Source organism: Leopardus geoffroyi, chromosome C1, assembly GCF_018350155.1.
Source record: "Leopardus geoffroyi isolate Oge1 chromosome C1, O.geoffroyi_Oge1_pat1.0, whole genome shotgun sequence".
Lineage (NCBI taxonomy): Eukaryota > Metazoa > Chordata > Mammalia > Carnivora > Felidae > Leopardus > Leopardus geoffroyi.
Window position 1 is genome coordinate 3712345 of NC_059328.1, and position 27873 is coordinate 3740217.

The window sequence follows — 27873 nt, forward strand, 5'->3', positions numbered from 1 at the left end:
AGCTTGTGTGGATCCCAGCCCCTCCCCTGCAGAACTTGACGCACCCACCAGACATGAAGTCTCCCCCCTGCAAAACGCCTGCCTGATGTTTCCACCAGGGGAGGACTCAAAACGATGATGCCTCCTTCCTGACTATGCCCCATTTGCCAAGAATTTCCTCCCTGCGCCTAGTACACTGATCTCAAGATAGTCAAGGTGGGCTCTTGCCCAGCGGGGACAGAGGCTGGTTAGGAATCCAGACAGTCATGGCCACGGCATGTCCTGCCCGCTAAGGAAGGAAGAACCCATCTTCCTCCCAGCCACTGGCTCCATAAGTGCTCATTACAGGTGTCTAGGACCAGCTGGTCAGCCCCTGCTAACAGCTTCCAACGGGCTCAATGGACATCAGCCTGGGAGCTCAGAAACGATGCTGTTTGCCATTTCAGAGCTATTACCACTTTCCAAAAAGCAAGACTCCCTTCTGGGGTCTGCAGGTGCACTCTAGAAGCCTCACAAGGTGAAAATCTCTCATATGCAGAGCAGAAGGCAACTGTCAGGGCTCTGATGCCCCTGGACACTTGCTAAATGTGTCTGCCTTCCAGCTCTGTGGAGCTGCTCAACCCCCACTTCAATAAGGAAGGAGCCTCTGGAGAGCTGGTGGGACTCCGCACGAGGAAATTCCGACTGCATTCGGCTCCCCTGGATCCGAGGGGATAAAGACACCTTTCACGGATTTGAGTTGGGAAGGTTAAAATTGGGAAGTCAAGACAACCTGAAAAGGGAAATCGATTGTGCCCAACTATGAGCAGGGACCTCACCCAACCGCAGGTCTAGGCTATCACCCCCAGGGATCTGAAGAGACAAACCCCATGGCTGAAAATGAGGTCATTCAACTGGAAATGCCCTCAGAAGCCACTTTTAGATTGAGGTGATAACGGACGCATCGATCGGACCAGCTGAAGACCTGAAATTCTGCTTCATCGAGCCCAGATGTGAAATGAGATGAAAGGGGGCCAGGAAAGAGAGTCTTCGCTGAGATTGGCTGACAGGGGGCGCAGATTGCGGAATGGTCTGGTGTGCAATCTGCATCGCTTGAGACAGTACGGTCACACTGCAGGTCACCAAAGCAGATGCCACCTCGAGAAAGCATACAGCCTGCATTCTAGAACCCTTGGGTCAGACACCATGTTCTCTCTCACGCCTTTGCACAGGCAGCTACCAGACCTGCCAGGCTGCACGCCATTCTCTCCCCTCGAAATCCCTCCACGACCCATCCAGACTGAACGGATAAATCCATGGAGCATGCTGACCGACGGGAAGACGGGAGTCAGGCAGACCTGCCCTCAAACTCCAGCACCGGCTCTCACTGCCCGTGTGAACCCGGCCGAGTCCCCCCTTCCTCATCTGAAGACGGACCCATCAATGCCCGCCTCCCCACAAGTTGTCCTGGAGATTAAACAACACGATGTAAGAAAGCATTTACCCCAGAGCCTGGCCTGGTGAGTGCTAGATGAACACCGATTGTTCAGATGAAGACAGCACTGCCCACAGCTTCTCCATCCTTACCAACGGTGACGATCGGCAGGAGTGTCTCCTGGTTAATAGGGCTCTCCGGCCAAGAGGACGTATTAGGGCGGTTGGCTGCTCTCCGCAACAACACCAAAACCCCAGCGTTCTCATAATCCCGGTTTGTAGCCCTCTCAAGCCGCAGTCCGGAGTAGGCCAGACAGCCCTTTTGAGTCTCGTCCAGGTGGTGACTCGGAACTCCAGGCTCCTTCTCTCTTGCGATGTCATCTTCAGACCTCTGAGGTTGCCAGGAAGGGCAAGTGAAAAGGCCATGGCCAGGCCTGAAGGTGGTGTGCACCACTCCTGGTCTCATCCCATTGGCTAGGGGCTGTCAGGTGACCCTGATCTAACCGCAAGGGAGGCTGGGAAGTGCAGACTTTATGTGTGCACAGGGAGAGGAAATGCAATGGATCATCCTCTAACAGGCTCAGAGGATTAAATACGAGATCCTTTTTATTTAATCGTTGTCGTTTTACAGTTTTCTTTTTCTCCCTTCTTTTTTCTTTTCAGTTTATTTATTTTGAGAGAGAAAGAGAGAGCACAAGCAGAGGAGGGGCAGAGAGAGAGAAGGAGGGAGAGAATCCCAAGCAGGCTCTGCTCAGTCTGCTAAGAGCCCTACACGGGGCTCGAACCCTGTGAGATCATGACCTGAGCTGAATGAAATCAAGAGTCGGACGCTCAAAGAACTGAGCCACCCAGGCGCCCGTCTTTTTTTTTTTATTCATTTATTTTTTTTTAATGCACACAGTCTTCCTCTGTAGTAACAGTCCAGTCTTTCTCCGATGACTTCGGGGTTATCCGATGCAGTAACGGAGATACGTAAAATGTTTTAGATTCGCCTCTGTGAATACTGACAGCAGTGTATCCATTCTGTGGGGAAATGTTTTATCAAAACCTTGATACAGACATTTCCCAGACGTTTTCAAGAGGGGAAGAATTGGTTCATTCAAATGTTATTTTTGCTCCGATCTAAATTTCACTTCGAAATTTCATGTAGAAATCAGCCATATGAAGACCTCATTTTACTTTTCAGAAAGCTAAAACCAGGAGATCAGGTGACCACAAAGAAGCGGCCACATGTGTGTTCCTGGAAAGAGGCAGCATGGTGTGACTCACTGGCCAGCCCACCTGGACAGGCATCAGACTCTCTCTGCAGGATCTGTGCAGAATATCTCCGTTCAAGTGCAAATATCTAACCCCCCGCCCCAGCGACTAGAGACGGGACAAGGGAGGTAAATAGTGGCACACTCTACCCGTGTTTCAGGGGCTCAACAAAGTGTGAGAAGCCGCCACTGTCGTAGAAAGCAAACAGCCTTTTGGGACTGGAGAGTCCTGGGTACCAATCTAAGCTCCCGCTCCGACACGACGGGCTCTCTTGGAGGAGGTATTCAACTTCCCGAATCTCAGCTCTCCCATCCATAAAGTGGGGGTGATACTTCCCCCCATCGATTATTGAGAGGAGTTAAGACACCAAAGCACTAAGTTCAAAGCCTAGCACACGACAGGAGCGCAGTCACTGGCGGCTTCTGTGAATGAGAATGATCTCCGCACGTTGCAAATGTCCGTCGGAAATCAAGTTTCCAACTCAGAAAGCAAGGGCTGTAACGCTGGTCTGCTCTTACCTCAAACGTGCCGAAACATCCAGGGTGAACAAGAAAGGGAGAGAGGGACACAGAAGGCTGCTATGAGTCTCTGAATGCCTTTGGGGCGGGTGGGGGGTCGCCATGAAAGCAGAACCATTTCGAAGGAAGCCAGCGAGGTGGTAGTGAGAAAGGGGTGTCTCAAAGCACCCCGAAGCCAACCCGCTCCCTGGAGAGCTGCACAGATAGAGAAAAGCAGCTCCCAGCCAAGCTCTCTCTCTCTGCGGGGGGCTGGGGGGGAGGCTCTCTCTCTGCAGGGGGGGGGAGCGTGTGTCTCTCTCTCTCTCTCTCCCCCCTCTCGCTCGCTCTCTCTCGCTCTCCCTCTCTCTCTCCCTCTCTCTCTCTCCCCTCTCTCTCTCCCCTCTCTCGCTCGCTCTCTCTCGCTCTCCCTCTCTCTCTCTCTTCCTCTTGAGAGGAAGTCTCCCCCAAAGCAGTGTGAGGAAGGGGGGAGGACGAGAGGGGAAAGTTCCCCAAAGGGTGAGACAGGAAAGGCTTAGAAAAGACTTTGGGTGGAGAAGCCAAGCCCAGATGCTGCTCTAAATGACACCGACTCCAGACCCCCATGCACAGAGAGCTTGAGTGGCCAGGAGAAAACCTCAGCAGCTCTCTCTAAACATGCTGACTTCCCTCCTTAATGAGAGAGGGAGGGAGAGGTGGGGAGAGGGGGGAGGGAGAGGGGGGCAGGGGCGGTGAGGAGGGGAAGAAAAAGGAAAGAAAAACCACAACACAAGCTGCTCTCAGGTAAAAGCCAGTATTTGCCGCAGATAAAAAGCATCGTTTTCGCTTCCCGAAGTTTCTTTTTACAGTTACCCTTCTATTTTTGAAAAGCGGATTCTGGTGTTTCATTTGGGACAATGATATACATACATTTCCCTTTGGAAAGAAATGCATTTAGCTGAAACGCCGAGTCCGTCTGAAGAATTGTAACGATGATACGGTACCAGTATTAACCGGGGATGGCCAAGACTGTGCAGAAGGTCAGAAATGACTGAGGTTTGGGCCGCCTTCACCCGACAGGTCAGAAGTCTGGACACCTATGGAGCTTCCTTTGCCCACCCACCTTACGCTCTCGGGTGTGACTGGGTAGCATTGTTCCTCTAAGTATGAACCCCAGCTTTCCCAATGACACTGGCAGACGTATTTTTCATCCCAGCCCAGTGGCAAGGTCTGAGACTCAGGTCTGAGGGGTCGGGAGAGGATGGCACTCTCCGCACCCAGAGCCCAGCCGGCCAGAGACCCACAGGCGGCACGCAGGGCTGCAGCCGCCACCAAAGGTTCGCTGTGCTTCTCTTTGCCTCCTTAAGTGTCTCTCTTGGGGCTCTGCAGGGAGGGGGCTGCTGGGCCAGGGCAGAAGGCAGGGGTCCAGGCTTCCTAACCAATATGTTGTCCTAAGAGCTCCCAACCCCCGACTTGACACCCTGTGTGACCAGCCCTGTGTCAGATGCCTCTGTGGATGTCTCATGTAAACATACCCACATTCTCCAAATCACGTTCAAGTGGCCTTGGGGTGCCATGAATAGGCTCATCTTGGTTGGAAAGTTGACCAGGGAAGAAGAAAGTCGAAAATGCCTCCATCAGTTGCCCGATTTTCTTTCACCAGCAGGGTGGCCAGCAGCTCTGATGTCCTTGCTTCCCCGATCCATCAAAACGAGGGCTTCATGGGAACCAAAGGGTCCCCCTCTCCGTCCAGGGGCCGACCTACACAGGACAGACACCTACCCACACAGACGCATCCCTCCCAATAACGCCTCCCTCCTTTCCCAGAAGCCAGAAGGCACGGGATCCCCTTAGAGACGGCAAAATCAGCCACCCACCTTACAGGGCTGTTTCCTCCGTATCTTTATGATGGGTCGGAACTTCACATGCGCACATTAATAATTAAAGCGTATCCCAAATTTGGGGAAAGGAAATATGATGACCGCTCAACTCGCCGATATCCTGCGAGAGCATTTCCTCAGTCTGCCAGAGCATCAGATTCTCTGGGGAGCATAGCTTTGTTTCCCTAACAATGCGCAACAGCCAGGAGCCCAAGCATTCCGCAGCCCTGAAAGTTAGGGGTTTTAACCTGTAGAAACCGGCAAGGAGTAATGGTTTTATGTTTCCAGTGGAGAAAATGGCCCCGAAGGTTATCTTTTTATTGCTCTGTAGGCCATTAAGTGGTCTTGAATCTAACTTAGCAAGCTTATTTCAGCTCATTTCAGCTTGCCTTTCCCCACTGACTTGCCCCTGACTTGTTCTTCAAATCAGCTACTTTTAACTTCCTGCTAGCTCATTAATTCATTCCTTACTAAAGTCAATTAAAGTTTAACATGCTCTCGTGCATATGTAGGAGAATTTTGTCTTAAGCAATGCAACGAGGTACAACCAGTATTTGTAGGACAGATACGTCAACAAGATCAATAATTATAACAAACAAAACCCAGCATTTGTTAAATGCATATTCTCTGCCAAGCAATGTGCTGGGGCCTCTATAAATATCATCTACTTTAATCTCCATATAAGTTCCAGAGAGTGTGTAATATGATTGTGCCCATTTTACGGACGATGAAAAATGAGGCACAGAAAAGAAGAACCCAAGGTCACGCCTCCAGGGGAGATAGAGCATTCAGAGCCAAGCTATGGGCCCCGTGCAAAAAAAGAGTCAAAGACACGCTTAACAGGATACGAGTGACAAAATCCGCATCCCGTGAGTTTATGGCAGACTTGATAGGTCGCAGAAGCTCCCAGTGCTAAGGAGTGAGCAATAGCTAAGATGCTGACACCAGTCCAGCCCTAACCTCTTACCTTCTGTCCTGAGTTTCAGGGGCCAACTTCCCCCCTGCTCCGGCAGGGTGGGAGATCAGGACAACGTGGTATATAGCCCATGCCACCCTTTGGAAAGCGCAGTGTCCAGGGATTATGGGCTGTGTGTGGCCACGGGGCGCTGGCTCTCTCCATCTGTTCAGAGTCGGAGCACGCCTTCCTGGACTATGGAAGCTGCAACGCTAAGAACTACATTTCCCAGAACCCTTTGCAGCTTGAGTTCAAGCTGAGCTGTAGATTCCCCTGATCACATGTACCTGTGCAGGACTTAGGCTTGACCTGAGCTGGGTGGGTGAGTGGGCCCGCCGGCTCCTGGGCAGCTTCCTGTCCTTCCACCTGGCCGGCACATTCCATGGCGGATTGTCTTTCCCGGACACTCAGCTCGAATCTCTTGTTTCCGGCCTCCCGAAGGTTCCTGAAACCATTTAATACCCGATAGTGAATCCCTTTACACTTCAACTAAGTGAAATAGATCTTTTCTCTTCCACTGAACCCCGAGCCTCACAGGAACCGGCACCAGAAGTGGAATCTGAACTGGCTAGGGGACCCGACTACGCCTAAAGGGAGCGACGGATTTTCGGGCCCCTGAGGATAGAGCTCGGTGGGGAGAGGGAGCCATGGTAAACTTAGTGATGCGATTGCCCTGGGATCTCAGAGCAGCAGCGCTCATCCCCCAGAGCCCAGGGGGTATGGTGACCCCAATGAGCGGCCCAGCCAGAATGCTTACCAGAATGGCTTCACTCCTAGCGCTCACCGATAGCGAGCGATTGATCACGGAACCCGGGGCTAAAATAGGTGGCAGCCTGCCGCGGTCCTGCTCGATCAGCCCTTCGGACCTGGTGAACAGGAGCCTGACCTGAGGCACTGCAGTAGTTACTGCCCCTTTGCAGCCCCGAGCCCTCTGAATGAAAAGGAGGCCGGGTCCCCTGGGGGTCGGCACGTGTATCTGCTAGACCTTGCTGTGTAACAAACCACTCGAAAACCGAGTGGCTGAAACATTACTATCGCTCATGAGTCTTGAAGTCAGCTAGGAAATTCTGCCTCTTAGGCCAGGCTCAGCTCGTCCTGGCCAGCCCCTCACGAGGCCTGGGGCCTCAGCCAGCTGGCCTATCTCTGCCTCCTGCGGCCTCTCATCCCCGAGGAGGCCGGCAGGGCTGGTTCCAACGGAGAAGGCAGGGTTGCCAGGGAAGGAATAGAAGCAACTAAGGCTTCTGAAACCCTTGGCCCCGAACTGGCACAATGTCATTTACACTACATTCTGTTGACCAGAGGAAGTCACAAGGCCACCCAGATTCAAAAGGAAATAGTCTCTACCTCTTGATGGGAGTTGCCGCAAAGTCACATTGCAAAGGGATGTGCGCACAAGGGACGATGGCCCTGTTTACAAATGGCCTCACACAGCCCCACACGTGTGTCCCGTCAAGCTTCTTAGCCTTCCCCAAAGGGACCTGTGGCCACAGACCGGTGCGCTGCCCACGCAGGAGAGAATACCCAGCCCTTGGGCGTTCTTAGACATGGCTTTGCGCTAAGGATGATCCTGAGACCCCGGATCCACTGTGGCCCCGTCAGCATACAGGCCAGGGAGGCCACAACACCTTGACACTTGAGCCTCAGCTGTCTCACGGTGAGCCCAGCAGGCTCACCAACCACACCGGCTATTTCGGCACTTTCTGAGAGTGCGGCTGGGGGACACAGGCACGGAGATTGGCACAATCCTACACGGGCCCCAACCCACGCAGCGAGAGTCGTTATTGAAGGAAGGAGCAAGGCCGAGGCTCTGGGACTACTGTTTCCTCCCCCAGAGCAAATGAGAGCCACCCTGCCTCCCTGGAGAGATTCAGGTCCCGTGTCACCGTCAGAGACATATTCCTATGTCTCCTTGTCACAACCCCGTTAGGCCCACCCGATGGATCCACGCAGAACACAAGTGGGTCTCAGAGAGCAACCAGGGGCCATCACAAACTTGCTCACGTGGTGACTGCAGTCACTGCCCCGGGGTGGTCCCCTTGATGGAGTGCCTGATACTTGGCTATTGACCTGGCACGTGCTTTTTCCTCTGTCACATTTAGATCCACTTTGCTGAACCCTGACAAAGGCAGCCACACAATTTCATTGTCGTACCTGGAGCTACATCAGCTCTCTGTCTTAGAGTCCTAATTCCATCCATAGGGGCCTTCATCACCCCCAGGGCCCCCTAGGGGGTGCTGGTGTCCTTGTATGGATGACCCCATGGCAACAGGGTCTCGGAGCAAGAAGTCCCAGGCAGACCTCTTTTTTTTTTTTTTAATTTTTTAATTTTTTTTTAACATTTATTTTTTTTTTTAATTTTTTTTTTAACATTTTTTTTTTAATTTTTTTTTTCAACGTTTATTTATTTTTGGGACAGAGAGAGACAGAGCATGAACGGGGGAGGGGCAGAGAGAGAGGGAGACACAGAATCGGAAACAGGCTCCAGGCTCTGAGCCATCAGCCCAGAGCCCGACGCGGGGCTCGAACTCACGGACCGCGAGATCGTGACCTGGCTGAAGTCGGACGCTTAACCGACTGCGCCACCCAGGCGCCCCTAACATTTATTTATTTTTGAGACAGAGAGAGACAGAGCATGAACAGGGGAGGGTCAGAGAGAGGGAGACACAGAATCTGAAACAGGCTCCAGGCTCTGAGCTGTCAGCACAGAGCCCGACGTGGGGCTCGAACTCACGGACTGCGAGATCATGACCTGAGCCGAAGTCGGCCGCCCAACCGACTGAGCCACCCAGGCGCCCCTCGGGCAGACTTCTTAAACCTTGCTAAGACCCAGGTGTGCCAGAAGGTAGGAGATAAACCTCTTGAAAATTCAGGGACCTGATCTGGGGTATGTTCCGATGTCCCCTCCAATGGCGAAAATAAAGAGGTTGCTATACCTTGCCGCTTACCACTAAAACAAGGCACAGGCCCCCCCCTCCCCCGTGCAAGACTGGGGCTCACAGCGGGAGGAAGCTCGCTAGCTGGTCCGGGCCGTGGCTCGAGCAGCATTTCCTCTTGGCTCTTAAGATCCTTGAGATCTGGCAGGGCTCAGAGTGTCTGGGGCAGATGGGGAGACTGTATGGAGAATCAGTGTCTGTCCCTTGGGTTTTGAAGTGAAGTCACAGCCTCTTCAGCAAACAACGATTTCCTTTCGAGACAACTGCGTCTCAGTTGCTATCAGACGGAACGAGACTGTACTTCTAGTCAGGCACAGATCCCTACGGAGTGCCCAGGGACCCAGTGTCACCGGACGGGATCCCACCCCCTGGGCCACACCAAGCAGCAGCCCCATCTAAGGCGCATACAAAAGACCGAGGCCAGCAGGTCCTGAAAACCCAAGATATCGCCCCAGGAGGCAACTCACAGCTCCTCCAATGGTGCGGCCACCTCTCCTTCCACCCACCCGCTGGTCTCCCCACGACCAGCCGACTAAGGAAGGAAAAGCCTAGTCTGCAGCCTCTGCACAAAATGCCGGCACCGACCAAAAGCAGATGTCGCTGTGCCAAGGCTCTCCCCCGGGAGGGTCCTCAAGTGGGTTGGCAAAGGGAAATCTTCCCCGTGGGCAGAACCCCAGCAGCACAGCTGATTTTCCACCGGGTCCCAGAAAGAGAAACGAGAGCACACAGGCCCAGTGAATGTGGGAACATCTAAAGGTTTGGCCGAGGGGTTACACTCGGGAAGAGAAAGGGTAGAGGAGTGTGGGGGCTGGGCCTCTCAGAATGAGCCCCGGTCCCCACTGCAGGGGAGGCTCTCGAGAATCAGGTGGACCAGCCGACCCATTCTGCAGATGCCAGTGAGCCTCTGTCCCCAGCCACCCCCACGTGAGCTCAGCGGGCTCCCACACACAGAGACATGGAGGCAAGGATGGGCATTATGGGAAATGTCAACGGCCCGCTCTCCGCTCCCAAGGCAGCTCCTCCACCACCCCCCTCCCAAGTGCAGCAGAAGTGTCAGCTGAGCCCCGATGGGAGCACACCCCCTGGGGAACCAGGCTCTTTCCATCAAAGATGGGAAAGCCAGTTGGCCTCCCTGGAACAGACACTTATCTGGAATACAGATTTGTTTTCCCCGCTCACCGTGCTTCTGCAAATCTATAGACCTGCTGACTGCCTTCCGTGCCGCCTCACACAGCGTGGCTCCTGGCAAAGGAACTTGCCACACACACACACACACACACACAAAAGGAGGCGATGGTGTGGCACGTGGAATGCACCGGTCTTACCCTGCACCTGTCACCCAGAAACATGGCATTCCAGAGTAATGGCGTGAGATAGGGGACCTTCCAAAGACTCAGTCATGGTGCTGGATAGAAGCCGATGACGACACATCAGGGTGAGCGCCATCTTGTGGGATGCGGGGTGAACTCTGAGCCCGCAAGTACCCTGCAACACTCCCCCAGGGAAACACTGGGTGTAGGCACCCGATGACTGTTTGTTTCGTGTCTGCACAACTCCAGGCTCTGCCAGTTTAGAGGCCTTGGTGCCCTAGGGAAGACCTAACTGGAGGACACAGCAATGCATCCGATGAAGAGAAAGGACCCCCTGGCCATCTGGGGCTCGTCGTGCCACTGGATCAAGAGAGAACGTTGTCCGGGAAACTGATCCTGAAACTCAAAGCTGCTCACCTCAATGGAGGTAGAGGGAGTGTTCTAGATGCCACACGATTTGGGGGAGCTGCTTCGTGTTACTGGAGTGTCTTGTGATGGGGTTGATCGAGTCTACAGTAGCCCCACAGTGGTGGGACCACCAGGAGCTCAGAGCCAGCAGGGATAGAGCTGTGAGTCAGCCTCCAGGTTGGGAGCCCAGCCCTGCAGAGGCGCTCACTGAGGATCAAAGAACAGGGAACAGCAGTGGAAGGAAAAGTTACAAATACCGACGAGATGGCTGATGGGCCAGTTGCATACAGAGAAGGTGTCTTGGGTTTCCTTTTTCCCTCTCTTTGCCCTACTACTTTAAATTGGGTGGGTGGTCAGTGGCTGATTTTAGAATTTGGTGGAACTTGGGTCCTCCTTTCGGGGAAGGATATGGACAGTTGACTTTTATGACAGATGTCTGCATTCCATCACGCAGGAGCAGCTGGTCGCTCATGTTGTTTGCTCTGGAGTTGGCATTTGGGAAGGAGTAGGGTCAGGGGATCTTGGCTGCAGAGGGTAGACCATGAGATGCCTGAGGCCCACCTGCTGGTGTCTGTTTCGGCCTCCTCAGGGCTGTCTTATTCTGCAGAGGCTGGGGGGTGGGGGGGCGGGTGGGTAAAACTACCTCTCCCAGAATCCCCTGTGGCCCACCCCCAGGTGTGGTCTAGGCTCTACCGTCAGTGGAACGCGTTCCCACAAGGTGGGCGCGTGGACCTGAGCTCTGGGGAAGGGTGCAGGGATGTGCTCCACTGGTGGGGCTCAGAGCAGAGGCCTCTGGGTGCCAGAGCCTGCAGTAGTATCAGGGGGCCCCAGTTTAATGGAAACAACTTCCTGATCATACCTCAGAGCTCACACTGGAATCTGTTTCTTCAGCGCCCCACTCCCCGCCCCCAACAGTTTAAGAAGCCATGTAATACTCCATCATACACCCCTTTCCATGACACTCCTGGGGTAAAATTCCTTCTCTGTGAGTGGACCCCACAAATCTCTGGGATCTTCCCACACTAGTGTGCTGCTCAGAAATTGAGAGGTGGGGGCACCCGGGTGGTGAATTCGAGCCCCGTATCGGGCTCTGTGCTGACTGCTCGGAGCCTGGAGCCTGCTTCGGACTCTGTGTGTGTCTCTCTCTGCCCCTCCCCGGCTCACCCTCTGTCTCTCTCTGTCTCTCAGCAATAAATAAACATTAAAAGAAGAAGAAGAAGAAGAAGAAGAAGAAATTGAGAGGTTGAGTTAATTGAGAGGTGATGATAGATTTAGGGTCCTGAGAAAGATAAGGCACGTGTGGATTTAGATCATTTAATTCTTGTTTCCCTACTTAGGGTTCCTTCCTTTGGGCTCCCTACGAATATTGTAATGGCAAATTATCAGCTTAGAAAAGACACAGACACTAGATTCTAGCAAAGAAATCTTTGAGTCCTTGATGTACAGGCTCTTTGGGCATCAGATTCACAAACCAGATCAAAGGTTAAATTGAGAAGCAAATAAGTGGTCTTCTCTACTCCTCCTCCCCCACCTGCCACCTCCCAGCACCCACCACAGGTGCCACAGGATCCGCCTCCCTGAACCAGGCCTCATCTACACTTGGCCACTGCCACTGTCCTCTGAAGTCCTGCCCAAAGAATGGCCAGGGCTGGGAAGGAGCCCAAGTCCCAGAGAACGAAGAGAAGGAAAACACCAGCGCTCGTGGTCCATGACAGAAACCATTCTGACATCTTTCGAAACACAGAGGATGGTTTCCTCAATGCCTAGAGGCTTTTCCTCCAAATGACAGTGATTTTCTTCAGACAGGGATCCTGGCTGAATTAAAGACCTTCTCAGTTGGATAGAAACACAACTTAAACTTGCTCAACCATCCCAGGGGACCTTTTTGGCTCGCGTCACTGACAATTCCAGGACGCGTCCGAAACAGCTGACGCCTCGCACTGGAATGATGTCATCGGAACTCAGTTTCCCTCCGTATTGCTCACTTCTGCCCTCCCCACCGGTTTCGCTCCCAGGCAGGCCCGCTCCTGAAGCTAGCCCCTGACGATGTAAGCCTCCATTCATCCGGGTTCAAGATCAGAATAAAGAGATTTTCTCTTTGCAAACAATTCTAGCAAGAGTGTCAGGATTAAAGCTCCTTGAGTCAAGGGGAGTCATGCATTCCGTTATTCTGAGAGCCCAAAGCCCAAAGGAAAAGTCCAACTGATTAGGTCTGGATGCCATCTTTACTCCTAGAACAGGGTCACGAAGCAGGGAGGGGGCGTCTAGTCCATATGACCCCCCACACGCAGAGTAGAGAAAGGTATTCTCCCCGCCAAAAGAAAAAATAAATGGAGGGAGGGGAGTAAATGCCAGACAAGCAGAACAACAGATGTGCCGCCTCTGGCTGGCCGGAGTGGACCAGCTCTCCTTCAGAAGGGACAGCAGGAAGCCAGAACTCCACACAAAGTGGCGGCAGGCCGGTCAGTGCAGGGCAAGCATCCCAAAGAACAAGCTAGTCTGGGTAGCCTCTGAGAGCAGGACGGCGACTCTGCAGGGCAGGACACAACCAAGACCTCTCCAGCACGTGGTGCCCGCTCTGTGAGCAGGGCCAGAGGAAACACTCCAGTGCCTACAAGAACAGACAACTCTACAAAGCTCCGCTGCTCGAAGTGAACGCTGCAGAGGCCACTCAACAGGGAAAATGGCATCAAATAAAATGCTCCCCAGAAGGAAGACCAACAGATCACCTTCTTCTTCCCAGGCAAAGATGTCCTTCTTGACCTGCTCCTGGACGGGTCTCCTTTTGGCTTCTCTTCCCAAGAGTGGGGCCGGCCGGGCACTCAGCCACCACACCCCCCTCCAGTCCGTCCTCTTCAGGGAGCTTGAGTGCAAAGGCCCAGGCACAGGGCCCGGCGCAGGGTGACACAGGCCACGGAAGGCGGGGGTAAGTGGGGGTCTGCTCAGCACTCGATGTCGGAGGCTGGAGGCATGGCTCGCTTCTCCAGAGTTCCCACAAGAAGACCCTTGGGGTGAGAGAAATGCAGTAGAAACACATAGGTCAGGCTGCTTGCTGAAAGAACTCCTTTTGCAAGTTATTTTGTGCTGTGAGAAGTCACCCCTATCAGTCTCTGTAAAAAGGATTCGTTTCCCAAGTGGGGCTCCCTTTATTATAAAAAATCATCGTTGCCAAGTAATATCATCTTTTGTTGGTCACCAGGGGCTTTTATGCCATCTGAAGCTCAGAGAAATCCTGATAGAGGGTGGCCGTGCTGGTGGCGGTGTTAGGGATGTGGATGGTTAGGCGGCAGTGGCTGGGGAGGTGGTGATGGTGGGTGACGACTGTGGTGGTGGTGGCCGGGGTAATAGTGATATGGTAGCAATGGCGGGTGATGGGGACAGTGATGTCAAGAGCGTGGTGATGGTGGTGATGATGATGGTGCGGGCAGTGACGCGGGGGACAGCTCGCAATGGTGACCATGAGGCGGCTTCCACTTTGCTGATAATGAATGTGACTTGAGACTCTTCAAGCTCACAATGTTTTGTCCAAAAGAGATGAAGTTTATTAGCTATGCTCCGGCCCAAACAGCAACTACCCAGGTAGGGCTGTTTCAGTAATGTTTAAACCATCAGGTACCTCATTTCACTTTAGCCGTGCATTTCACGAACTTCCTGGATAACTGAAATGCGCAGGACCCGTGTTGGGTCCTTCCGGGAGCTCACTCTCGGAACCCAGCTGCCACGCTGTGTGTGTGTCTGCTTCCACACCTGGAGGGATTGCGAGAGGGCAGAGAATTTTAGCCTGATTTTCCTGGATGTCAGAAACTCCTTGAAGGTCCTGAAAGTGCTGGCAAAAGTGGGTGTTAAGTGCATTTCTGGGAGAGGGGGGCCACATTTATTGGTTATCTAAGACAGCGTTAACAAATCGTCTGAATTTAACACTTATTATGTCAGTTTCTGTGGGTCAGGAATCTGGGAGTGGCTTAGCCGAGTGGTTCTGGCTCAGAATCTCTCTCGAGGCTGCGGTGGGGCTGCCGGCTGGGGCAGCAGCATCCGAAGGCCGGCCTGGGGCTGGGCTGAGAGCGGCCAAGCTGGCTCACTCACACGGCTGTTAGCAGGAGATCTCCGTTCTCACCGGCTTCTGGCAGGAGACCTGGTCTTACACCATCTGGATCCACTTGAGTAGGGACTGCACGAGTGTCCTCACAGCATGGCAACTGGCTTTTCCCAGAGTGATCCAAGAGACAGCGAGGCAGAAGCCAGATGATTGCTGTGACCCGACCTCAAAAGTCACTGTCTATCACTTCTTCAGTATGTTACATTACAGTCTGCAGAGGCTAGCTCTAGGTAGTGTGGGCGGGGACCGCACGGGGGTGTGGATATCAGAGAAGGCCAACTCAGGGGCTGGCTCCTGTTGCTCTCGTCAGTCTCAAAAAGGCCCTGACACCTCAAAAGGGTGTCCTTCAAATCTTGAGTTCCAGGGGTCTGTTGCTACCAAGGCCCCCCTCTGCTTCCTTCACAAACGGAACCAACAGGAAAAGTGACAGTGGCTAGAAGTGGGAGTGTACATTCTCTCCTGACCTGTCCCATCTCCAGCAGGTGACTAAGAACAGGGTGGAAGAGGGACGAGGAAATGTCGGTCTTATTCTCCCATCTCTCCCGTCAGCCCCCTCACTGCCCCAGAACAAGTCACCCACACACCTTCCACTCATCCCAGCACGTTCCAGAAAAGTCAACGGCCCTCTCTCCCGTCAGAGCATCTCTGCGGTTTCAAGACAGGCTTCAAGGCAGAGATGTGGGGATGTCTATATGCAGCTCCCTGAGAGGAGGGCTGTAAGCCCCATAGTGACAAGCATGGCCTTGGAGGTGGTAGGTCTGACTTCTGACAGCGGGCCCAATGTCAATGGCGACATGTATAGGGCAAGTGCCTCAACCTCCATGAGTCACCTTGTGTCCTCTCAAGGTCGTTGGGGATCATCTTAATAAGAAAAATGAATTGTTATTACATGCCCAGCCCTTTCCCAAGTCCCTGACATGTTCCACCTCCTCTGACCCCTGGCATCAGCCCCATTTTACAAGAGGGTAGAATGAGGAGAGGCAGGTTACGCTCAAGGCCACCAAGTTTGCAAATGGCAGAGCCCGAAATGAAACCAAGAAGTCTGATTCCAGAACCTGAGTCATTCATTAATCACCAAATGAGCCCAGAGGCTGTGATAAAGATGGTCATGGTGCTGCTGCTGCTAATGATGTGGTGGATAGTGATGCAAACATGGTAGCCTGAGGCAGGACCTGCCTGGTAGTGATTATCATGATGGCGGTTGTGGTGATGATGGTAAAGATGGTGATGATGGTGATGATGGTGATGATGGTGATGATGGTGATGATGATGATGGTCCTAGTGGTGGTGATGATGGTGATGATGGTGATGATGGTGATGGTGATGATGGTGATGATGGTGATGGTGATGATGGTGATGCAAACGTGGTAGCCTGGGGAAGAACCTGCCTGATAGTGATGACGATGATAGTGGTGATGATGGTGGTGATGATGGTGAGGATGGTGATGATGCTGATGGTGGTGATGATGATGATGGTGAAGATGGTGATGGTCATGATGGCAATGATGGTGATGATGGTGATGATGATGATGGTGATGCAAACATGATAGCTGCTGCTGCTGCTGCTGCTGATGATGATGATGTTGAAGAGGGTGATGATCATGATGGTGATGATGGTGATGATGGTGATGATGGTGATGATGCTGATGCTGCTGATGATGATGATGTTGAAGAGGGTGATGATCATGATGGTGATGATGGTGATGATGGGGATGATGGTGATGATGGTGATGATGGGGATGCAAACGTGGTAGCCTGGGGAAGAACCTGCCCAATAGTGATGATGATGGTGATATGGTGGTGATGATGGTGATGATGGTGATCGTGGTGATCATGATGTTGATGTTGGGGATGACTGTGATGATGGCAGTGGTGGTGATGATAATGGCGATGATGATGATGTGATGGTGATGCAAACTTGGTGGCCTGGGGCAGAACCTGGCTGATGATGATGATGACGGTGGTGGTAAGGGTGTTAATGAAGCAGGGGAAAAGACAAGGTCCCAAGACAGGGGTGGGCTCTTAGGCCAAGATGACCAGGAGAAGTTAGGGGAAATGTTAGGCAGGAGACCAAGGTAACGGGCAAAATTAGGAAACTTAACAAGGCGAACAGAAACCCAAGGCAGAAAAGAAATGAATCGTGTTCAACTCTTTCACTTCCCAGATGACCAGACCAAAGCCTAGAAAGAAAACGCACTGGTCCAAGGTTACTAGCCTGCATCAGTGATCAGGCCCAAGCCCCATATCCCAGCTCCTAGTGAGGAGTTAATCACCCAGCCTTTCCACAAAGAGCTGAGTGCCAACATGGTACCGGGTCATGGGTGGGCTTCCATTCATATTTGTTGAATTTCCACTGACTTACAAAAGTTCCCAGCATGGACGAGAAATCTGGAAGGATGCCAGGCATGCAGCCAGCAGAGTACCCAGTCTTGCTTCTAGGGAAGACTGAGGGGTCCTCTAGGGCCCCAGAAAGATCCTGGCAAGAGGCAGAATACCCCAGCAGAGCCTTTCTGTCAACCACAGCTACCGTCTCAGGAATGGGGAGTGGATGTCAGGCCACCCAGAGCTGGGCTAGGCCAACCATCAAACCATAGCTGCTGACCTGATCCGCTGCCCTCCCCACCCATCAGCTGCTGGCTGCAGACCCCCTTTCCAGCTACAGAGAGGTCTTAAGCTATCCCCAGGGTGCCAGGAAGCCAGCACAAGGAAGACCGTAGGCTGCAGAAAAGCCAGAAGGCTGGGGGGTGGTCAAGGCCAGCGATGCTGGCTCCCTAGCCAGGGCCACCCAGCTGCTCCATCCCTGCCCCTGTCCTGGTCTCCAGGCCCTCCCCTGTCCACTGTCCAGCCACCGTCCTCTCTGCCACCGAGGAAGGCCAGAGACCTCAACAAAACTCAGTGGTGGACTAGGGCCAGGAAATCTGCAGGGCTGTCTGGAAAAGAGAGGACTTACTGCCCAACCGGCTGCCCTAGCCTTCCCCACCCCCCCCCACCCCCCCCCCCCCCCCCCCCCCCCCCCCCCCCCCCCCCGCCCCTCACTGGCCCTGGCCCAGGAGCCTGCAGAGCTGGCTGGCCCGGTGCCTGGTGTGAGCCAACAGCGCCACCATCAGATGCCAGCTGGGAAATCCTCCCTCCCCCTCCACCAAGACCCACCCTTTGAACAGAGGCTTAGCACCAACAGCTTGCCTGTGCCTCGGGAATCAGAGCCGTGATGGAGTGAGGGCCTTCCTGTCCAAGTGTGTGTGGAGAGCTACTAGGGAGCCTGAAAGATCACATCTGCCCTCTCCCTCAGCGGTTCTCGGGCTGGGGCGGCCATGCTGGGGCTGAGGATAACAAGCCAGGCCATCTCCAGGCACCGCAGGCCCAGCACAGACGAAGGCAGACGGACACCGGCCTGCGGGCAATGACAATAAAAAGAATAAGGAACGTTGCCTGGGCTGCTGGCTTGATATTAGGGATCCTCCCTGGACACCCACATCCGAGGCAGCCACGGTCTTGTTCCCTGGGCCCACAAGAGGGATTGAGGCTCGGAGGTGTCAAGGGCGCTCCTGGCATCATCCCAGAGCTGGCAAAGCCACAGGGGGGCGGAGGGGAAGCTCTCACAAGGTTGCTCTGCCACCTGGACCCCAGTCACGAGGGACGTCTGGATTGGCAGCTGCTGCTCAGAGAGAAGGAAGATTTTACTATCTCCCCCTGCTTTGGCCTTCAGGTGTGCCCTGGGGTCCTTCCTGGTGACCCCAGGGTGCCCAGAGAAGATCAGGGGTGCATGCACCTGTCAGGACCAAGCTAGTCTCACACAGGCCCTTCCAGGGAATAACCCTGGATGAATCCATTTTGAGGTAACATGTGGCCCAAGATGCCCAAATCCTAGGTTTTCCCAGAGGTGACGGTAAGAGGGCCTGGTAAAGTGGCAACCAGCACAGGGCCTAGCACGTGGAAACACGACAACGTGACCACGCTGCACGATGGGTCTCTCTAGTCCCAAAGAGGGCTGCCTCGGGCTCCCCCGGGGCTTCGCAGAGGCGAACGGAAATCCTACAGGCCCACACAGAGGCAAATGCCACAACACAGCACAATGGCTCAGGCGACGCCGGGGATCCTGAGTCACTGGACTGCAGAATGACCACCTTACCCGGCTGTGGTAGAATTTGGAATTTCCTGAGTAATAGAACCATGTTCTATTCTTCATAATGAGCCCCTTTCAACCCTACACGAGTTTACCCTAATGAGGTGACTCTTGGTGGACCTCTAGTAGCCTCTGGGTGGGGGCCGGTTGCCAGGGAAACCAACCCAGGGATTAGAGGGTTGGAATTTACACCCCACCCCCTGACCTTTGGGTTCAATCACCAGCGACCAATGATCTAATCAAGCATGGCTTCATCGTGGAATCTCCATAACAACCCTAAATGATGAGGTTTGGCAAGCTTCCAAGGTGGGGAGCCCGTGCAGGTGTGGGGACGGTGGTGCCCACACCCCCCACCCCACCTCCCCCTATGCATCTCTCCCATCTGACTGTTCTGAGCCGTATCCTTCAGGACAAACCAGTAAACCCACGTAAAGCACTTTCCTCAGTGTTGTGACCTCTTCAAGCAAATTATCGAACCTGAAGAGGGGGTCGTGGGAACCCCCAGTTTATAGCCAGTTGGTCAGAAGTACAGGTGGTCTGGGCCGCGTGACTGGCCTCTGGAAGAGGGGGTGGTCTGTGGGACTGACCTCTTACACTGTGGGGTCTAATTCCAGGTAAGTCCGCGTCAGAATTGAACAGAATCCTTGGACACCCGGCTGGGGCCGGAGAATCAGACGGATTGCTTCAGAATGCTGACGTGGCCGGTAGGCAAGCCCGATTCGGAGTCCCCTGACCCACTGACGGCTCCCTCCAGGTGGCGCCCATGTCGCCCAGGGTTCGGAACGGCCGCGTCGGAAATTCAGTTTCAAACGCGTTTGCCAGTGTCCCTCGGGAACATTCCCGTGGGGGCACCAGGGAGGATGGGCCTGAGGTTTGAGGGCTTTCCCGCTGGGTCTCCCCTGCCCTCGGCTCAGCCGCACGAGGGAAACACCGGGCTTAGCAAGGACCGCTTCTGAGCCCAGGGGAGGCGGGCATCACCCCGTATGTCTGCTCGTTCCAGCTCAAACACAGCCCTCCTCCTGCGTCATTACCCACCCCGAACTTCCTCCCCCCCACACATACACTGAGCAAGTGAAACCCGGAGCCTGGGCAGCACCCCAACCTTGTCCCTCTGCCTCCCGGCTCCTGCCTGGGCTGCGGTGGATGGTGTGTGATGTCTGAATGGGCCGATGACATTGCTTTTTTCCCCAGATCACAGACTCGATCCACAATCCAGCCAGACCTGTCAGAAACCAACAGCTGGGGCCGGTGCAGAGAGAAGGGGTGTCCCCATACCATGCCCCAAGTCCACATCCAGACCAGGATGACGGAGGTATCCTCAGTCGCCCCGAGGTACAAGAGGACAGGAAGAAGGTCTCAACATCCTTGCACAACCACCATTTTGTTAACGTGGCAAAGATTCCGTCTTTGACCAAATTCTACAGGCTCCTCTGAGCCCTTTACTTTTTTTTTTTTAATTTTTTTTAATGTTTATTTGAGAGAGAGAGAAAGAGAGCAAGGAAGGGAGAAAGAGGAAGACACAGAATCCAAAGCAGGCTCCAGGCTCTGAGCTGTCAACACAGAGCCCGATGCAGGGCTCGAACTCACAACCCGTAAGATCATGACCCGAGCCGAAGTCGGACGCTTAACCGACTGAGCCACCCGGGCGCCCCTCCTCTGAGCCCTATTCAACCAGGCCTTGATTTTGACTTTCCACGTTCACCTCCCCACCGTCTAATTTGAGTACGAATCCTGCTGGGTCAGTCTAGCCAGAATCCCCTACCCTCCATATCTGACGGGGTCCCTCGTCGCCCGCCATCCCCAGGGGGTGTCTGATCACCCGGGTGTAGCCCGCGTCTCCCTCACTCCTGCTGTGTCCTCCTGGTGATTTTCCATCCACTGCCCCCACCCTTCTCGGTGGCAATAAATCCCCACGTGCCCGTTTTGTGCTCTGAATTGAGCCCCACCTCTCCCCCACCGCAAAACCCCACCGAACCTATCACGGTAGCCCGCCCCCGGAGCAAAGCTTGCCTTACTTTGTTCTTTAACTAGTGTCACTGAGTAATTTTTTTTAACCAAACCTTTGGGAACGTAGAATGCCTCAAGGCACGCCAAACCGCAACTTGGCACGGAGAACCCCAAGTTTAGAAGCGATTGCCCGCTCCTTCCTGCCAACACTTAGCTGTTTGCTTTCTCCCAAGCAGCCCAGCCCCGAGTCCCACTCGGCGTGGGCATCACAAAGCTGCGTCTCAGGCTGTGAGCTCACGACGATGGGGCTGGGGACGAGGGGGAGGGATGTGGAGGCAGGACGCACATGGCACTCACCGAGTGGGGACAAGATCTTTTGTCTGCGGTGTCCCCTATGTCCAGGGCCCAGAGTGGCACCTGGCACAGAAGAGGCATTCAGACATCACTCAGTGATTGAAGGGAACAGACAAGTCTCCCTGGGTACACGGCTTCCGAAACACGCAGGTGCACAGTGGTGCAGGAACGGTCAGCTCCCAGACGAGAAGATGTGCGCGCGCCGGCTGGGTGCTATGGCGTGACCTCTGGCCGTCTGCGGCAAGGAAAGGCCTCCGCGGGAACTGGCTGCTCACGATTCCCCGCCAGGCCAGGCAGAGCGCCCCCACTCTGTCTTCTCGGAAACCCAGTGGCCCCCCAGGCCCGAGCTGTGAAGGGCCAGCTGGCCCGCCCAGATGGAGTCCCCGACCGTGTGCACGACAGCCCTCCCTCCAGGAGACAGACGCGGGAGCCTCCGCAAGAACGGGAGGGTTCCCACAGTGACACAACGCCCCTGGAAAGGCAGCCTGGCTCTGCCCTGGGGCCCCTACCGCGGGGTCCTGTACCCTCAGCTCTATTTCCAACCCCAGGCGTTGGCCGGGCTCTGGGGAGCCACCGAGGATGTCACTGTCCCCGAGGGCACTGGCAAGCCCTTGTCCCCTCGGCAGCCGAGCCGAGCTGAGCCATTTGCTCAGATTCCCTGACTGTCAGGCGAGGCGGCAGGGCCTCAGGGAGCTCTGAGAGCCGGGTCTGTGCCCAGCGGGGGCAGGACGTCCCCGACTGGTGCAGCCTCACCCTTCTGCCAGACCTGTCCCCGTCAGCTTCCAGGGGGCTGGATCAGGCCCTGGCCTCAAGCAGGGGCGGGAAAGGGAAGCAGAGCCCAGGGGAGGGGGAGCCAAGCACGGGGTCGTGGCCCTGGCCCTTGAGTCCCTGAGGCTCACGTGTGGGGTTTCCTCCCCCAAAGCCTCCGCAAGACCCTGTTCACACACACGCCTCCCGCCCGCTCCAATACCCCTTACTGGAGCTTACCCCAGCTCCAGCATGCCCGCGGCCTCCCGCCCTGCAACACCTCCCCAAAACTTTCTTATTTCATTTTATTTATATTCAAGTAAGTTAACATACAGCGTAGTCTTGGCTTCAGGAGTAGAACCCAGTGATTCATCTCTTACATATGACACCCGGTGCTCATCCCAGCAAGTGCCCTCCTTAATGCCCATCACCCAGGGCGCCTGGGTGGCTCAGTCGGTTAAGCCTCCGACTTTGGCTCAGGTCACGATCTCACGGTTCTTGGGTTGGAGCCCCGCATCGGGCTCTGTTCTGACAGCTCCGAGCCTGGAGCCCGCTTCGGATTCTGTGTCTCCCTCTCTCTCTGCCCCTCCACCGCTCACGCTCGTCTCCCTCTCTCAAAAATACATAAAAATTTTTTAAAAATTGCCCACCACCCATCTAGCCCATCCCCCCACCACCTCCCCTCCAGCAACCCTGAGTTTGTTCTCTGTGTTTAAGAGTCTCTTATGGTTTGCCTCCCTGTTTCTATCTTAGTTTCCCTTCCCTCCCCCTGTGTTCACCAGCTGAGTTTCTCAAATTCCACATATGAGTGAAAGCATATGATATCTGCCTTTCTCTGACCGACTTATCGAGACAATATGGTACTGGCATAAGAACAGACACTCAGATCAATGGAACAGAATTGAGAACCCAGAAACGGACCCACGAGTGTATGGCCAACTAATCTTCGACAAAGCAGGAAAGAACATCCAATGGAAAAAAAAGACAGTCTCTTGAGAAAGCGTTGCTGGGAAAAGTGAACAGTGACAGGCAGAAGAATGAAACTGGACCACTTTCTTCCACCGTCCGCAACAATAAATTCAAAATGGATGAAAGACCTAAATGTGAGACAGGAAACCATCGGAATCCTACAGGAGAAAACAGGCACCAAAAACATTTTTAAGCCAAGCCTCTGCTTACTCCCGGGAGCAAGGAGAGCTGTTCCTCTGCTTAGCCCCTTCCTGTCGAGCCCCTTTCTGGAAGGATCTGCCCCACTCCTTCCCCCCACCCACTTAGGAGAGAATCTCTAACTGGCCCCCTCTTCTCCCCGCAGGCAGCTGAGCAGATCCCGAGATGCAGTATTGATAAGCCCCTTGTTGCTGTGGGTTCAGACAGATGCACCCAGCCAGGCTGTCTGTCAGTGAGAGCCAGCTTCCAGCCCCCGCATCCCGCATCCCACACCCAGCCCCCACACCCAGCCCCCGCATCCCGCATCCCAACTGAGAGCTTGGCCCAGGGAAGCCAGGTTTTTCTTTGAGCCTTGTTTGATGTCTCATTTTTTCCCCTGGGCTTGCAGCCTGCTTGGGGCCCAGAAAGCCAAGTCTGGGCCCCCACCTTTCAGCACGAGGGCAGAAAACAGGCTAAAACCACACAGAAAATCAATTTGCTTTCGGAACCAGAGAGGACAGCTCTGTCCTCCCCACCCCTGCAGAAGTCCTGGGGGAGCCTCGCAGCCCTCTCCTCCCTCCTCAGCCTGCCCCTGCCATCAGACCCCAGGTTCCCTGGGACTTCGTCTGCAGCAGGGCCAGCGGGACAAGGTGAGGGAAGGGGTGAGGGCAGCGGTAGCCCAGGCTGTGAGAGATGCGAGTCTGTTGTCAATCAGCCCCGTGTGGGGTTGTCGTAACGGCAGCCCAGCTAGGCAGGGGCATGGGAGTGACGGAGGGCAGTTCTCCATTCCGATTAGCATGCCCTATCTACAGGACCTTTTTCCAGAGTGTGTCTGTCCTCATTCTGAGCACTTACATATTCTTTCCTCTACGAAATGAGCGTGGCCAGAATAGTCCAGGTTTAGAAGGAATTCTTTCAATGCCCTTGCTTAGCAAATAAGTTAGAAATTCCAAACTGATTCTCTGGCATTTTTCTAAGTTATTTTTATTGACCCATGACATCCAAAAGTTAGCAGTTCGGGTGGTGAAACATCTCCCCCCACCCCGCCCCGAGAATGGCCCACCCAGGAGCCCCTCAGCGGCCTAGCCGTGGCGTCTGCCTGGCTACCAAGCTTAATCGCTGGCTTCCAAAGAGCCAGTTAGTTGAGCAGGACCAGGCTGGTGCCATTAATTCTGTCCTAAGTGGTCACACAAGGCAGTGGCTGGGTAGCAGAGGGGGAAGCTACAGTTGTAATTTCCATGAGCTGAGCTCATGCGTGTTAGAGAATTAAAAATAAAATTAGAAAAATTCTCTTCAGAAGCAAGCCAGAGTCAAGCCCACCCCATTACATTTCATTAAGTCTGGACCACTGATGTGTCTCTGTGGAGACATGGACACGGGTGGCCAGGTAGGACACAGCCAGGGGGGACATTTACCAGAGACTCTGAGCCCTGCGCAGAGGCGCCGGGGACAGAGAGCTCACCGAGGCGACTCCAGCGTGGATGATTCCAGAGACTCCCAGTCCCGTCCATCCTGGGGAGGTAGGGGGCGAACGTCCTGCCCGTGAGTTCATCTCACGGTCGCCAGAAGCTGATTTTCCTCCTGCTGGGGAGGGGACAGCAGGAGAATGACAAGCGGGAGTGATGTGCACACAGTGTCGCTACCGGGGACAACTCCATCGGCCAGCCCGGACAGCACAAAGATCACACTGGCTCCTTCCAGGTGGGTGCCCGTGGGAGACCCCGGCTTCCCCCCAGTCAAGCTGGCTGGTCCCTGCATTCTGGGGCGGGGGGATGTGTCCGTGGGTCCAGTCTGCCTGTGAAGAGACGGGGACGCTCCAGGCCTCTGGGGCCGCTGCCCTGCACTCTCTCCACTGAATTTTATTCTGGGGGCCACGGCCCGAGAGACCCCAGCCAGGACCCCTTGTAGCCAAGGTCGAGCGAGGCCGGGGCCACCAGGCTCAGGCCCAGCATCCTGGCCTCTCCCTCCCAGAAAAACCAGGACTCTCCCCGGCCCAGCTGGGGTCCCCGCCCCGCACACCTGCACCGTTTCTCTCGACAGAATTCACACACGTAAAACTCACCCTTTTAAGGTGGTTTTCAGCACATTCACAATGGGGTACAACATCACCTGTACCTAGTTCCGGAACACTTAACCATCAAAAAGGCCTTGGCAGTGCTCCCCACTTCCCCCAAATTCTAGGCAACCACTAATCTGCTTTCTGTCTCTGGATTTGCCTATTCTGGACATTTACGTGGAGGGAATCAGATGCTACGTGGCCTTGTGGGTCTGGCTTCTCTCACTCGGCACCACGTTTTCAAGACTCTTCCGTGCTGTAGCTCAGGTGAGCGCCTTGTCTGTCTTTCCACGGGACGGATGGGCCACCTTGCTGTACCCGCTGATGAATGAGGCAGCTCCCGGACATGGTCCCCATCAGGCTGCACCTCTGATGGCACGGAAGTTCACGGTTTAGTCGAAGCTGATGTCGTGAGGACAGACTACCAGGCTCGCCCGGGATCCTGGAGGCAAGACAGGCGGGCGGCCCCTCGTAGGTATGGGGCGCCTCCCGCACAGAGAGGCTGGGGTTTCAGGCAGGACAGTGCTGGGCCTGGCCGGAAGGGGGTCCGGGCCGAGATGCCAGCCACCAGAAAGGCCTTCACGCCTGGACTGTGCCTCCTCACCCCCAACACCGGTGACATCAGCAGACCGGCGCTCACTGCCCACCACCGTGAGTGACACCGACCCTGCTCCCCAGGTCCCCACGCTGCGAGACGGCAGGAAATGACCACGGGCAGCACCCAGAGGGGCCAAGCTGGTTCCTGCCGATCCACTCGCTTGTTGCCTCACTTTCTGGCAGATGAGAGCGCCGGGTCTCGGGAGCTCAGGACCCCGAGGCCAGGAGTCTGCAGTGAGCCGTCCGGCCCAGGATCCCAGGCACAGGCGGGGCTGCTGAAGGGAGACGCGCTTCCCGGGAGAGTCGCCTTGCTTCCTCCTGTGCGCGAGACTCACGGCCAGCAGTGGCTGCAAATCCAGGCTCCATTCTGATGCTCATTAAGTGCCATATGTATTTATGAAGAAAAGGCCTCGCTAATTAAGGCTGTCACATCATCGCTTTATGGATCTCACCCAGGCTGAGTGCAGCCGGGCCTTAATTACCTGCTAAGGTGGCTGAACTTTCACAGGAAGCCGACTGCACTGAACAGCACCCCCTCCCCTCCGGCTCCCCCAGGTAACAAACCCCTGATGCCAAGACTCGGGGCCAACACAGCACCCAGAGCGCGTCCTCTCCCTGCTCCAGACTCCAGCCCCACCCCCGCCCAGCTGCGGTCGGTAGAGTGGGGGTCCTTACACCCCACCCCCTGCCCGGCGGACCGTGGGGCTCAAGCGCTCTGGGCCCCACCCTCTCCGATTCAGGACACAGACAGTCCCCCAGCGCCTGGCTGTGCTGGACGGTGAGCCCGAGGGTGGGCGGACCCCGCTGTGTTCTCCCCACCCCCGCCCGTCTGCCTCAAATGCTCTTTCCTACCCACCCACACACCACTCTCCCCTCTTCAATCTCAGCACAGGCTTTTTTCCCTCTGGAAAGACCCCTGCCAGCCCCAGGCCTGAAGCCGGGCGAGCAGCCCCTCTCTCTGGGTTCCCCCAGCCCCATGGTCACCTTGAGAGCCACACGCCCACGTCCAGGAAGCATCTCTCCTACTGCTCTGTCCCCTCGGCCGCAAGCACAGAGCATCCCGGGGGCGCCGGAAGTTTCCCCTGAGTGGTCCTGGCCAAAGCCAGCACTGTAGGTCATGCTGTCCCACCAGATTCCCCGTGGCGAGGGTTCTCAAAGCCCTGCTCCCTCAGTCACCCAGCACAGCTGCATCTTCCAAGAGTTTGTTCACCAGGCGGCTGGCCTCAGGGCTCAAAGATCTTCCAAAAACCCAATCTTTTTTTAAAAAAAATTTTTTTTTCAACGTTTATTTATTTTTGGGACAGAGAGAGACAGAGCATGAACGGGGGAGGGGCAGAGAGAGAGGGAGACACAGAATCGGAAACAGGCTCCAGGCTCTGAGCCATCAGCCCAGAGCCTGACGCGGGGCTCGAACTCACGGACCGCGAGATCGTGACCTGGCTGAAGTCGGACGCCCAACCGACTGCGCCACCCAGGCGCCCCCAAAAACCCAATCTTGACCCTCATGCTGGGGTCGGAGCGGGGGGTCACCACACAAGATCCTTGGGGCCGCACTGGATTACGGTTCCAAGTCCCGCTTCCGTCGCTGCAGGGGGACATCACCGCATGCCCTTTGGGGTGTGGCTTTGCAGCACCTCCCGGGAGGGCGAGCCTGGCGGGCCTGGCCGCGGGGCCTGCTTTGGCCGACAGAACGGGAGCGGGTGTGAGTGAGCCCGGCTCTCACCCGCCCGGCGCTCTGCCTCCCCCGCCTTGCTTCTGCTACCCGTGAGAACGGGCCCCGGGAGGCCGCTGGTCCCAGCACGAGATTCACCCAGGGCCAAGCTGACCCTGACCTGCAGCCCAAAGCGGAGCCGCCACTGTGACCAGAGAATCGTGAGCAAAGAAGAAACGCTCTGCTGTAAGCCACTGAGCTCGGGAGATGTTTGTTTCGCAGCATTATTACCGCCCGGAGCTGCCTCGTGTGCCTCCTACGCCCACCACGCTCTGAACCAACTGGGATAAAGGGGGCATCAGGCCGGTGCAGACGGCACGTAGCTCACAGACAGTAGCTCGGGTGTCGGGCAACAATGGCTTCCTGCCACTCGCCCCGAACTTGGGTAGAACCGCCTGTCACAGGGAGGGGCGAGCAGCCCGGCACACGGGTCACCGCAGGCTGGTGAGTCCTGAGAAGAGACGGCAGCGGGGACAGGCTGAGCTGCA

The 27873-nt window shown here is 55.2% G+C and overlaps 2 long non-coding RNA genes across 2 annotated transcripts; both read right to left on the minus strand.

Annotated features, from left to right (window-relative positions):
* Positions 1-5847: 5847 nt before the first annotated feature.
* Positions 5848-26925, minus strand: LOC123597095. The gene is made up of 3 exons (XR_006711958.1): positions 25304-26925; positions 24484-24605; positions 5848-6402 (listed from the first exon to the last, which is right to left on the minus strand). It is a non-coding gene; the product is annotated as an uncharacterized LOC123597095 (long non-coding RNA).
* LOC123597096 lies at positions 11909-15931 on the minus strand. The gene is made up of 2 exons (XR_006711959.1): positions 14225-15931; positions 11909-13613 (listed from the first exon to the last, which is right to left on the minus strand). It is a non-coding gene; the product is annotated as an uncharacterized LOC123597096 (long non-coding RNA).
* Positions 26926-27873: the final 948 nt, after the last annotated feature.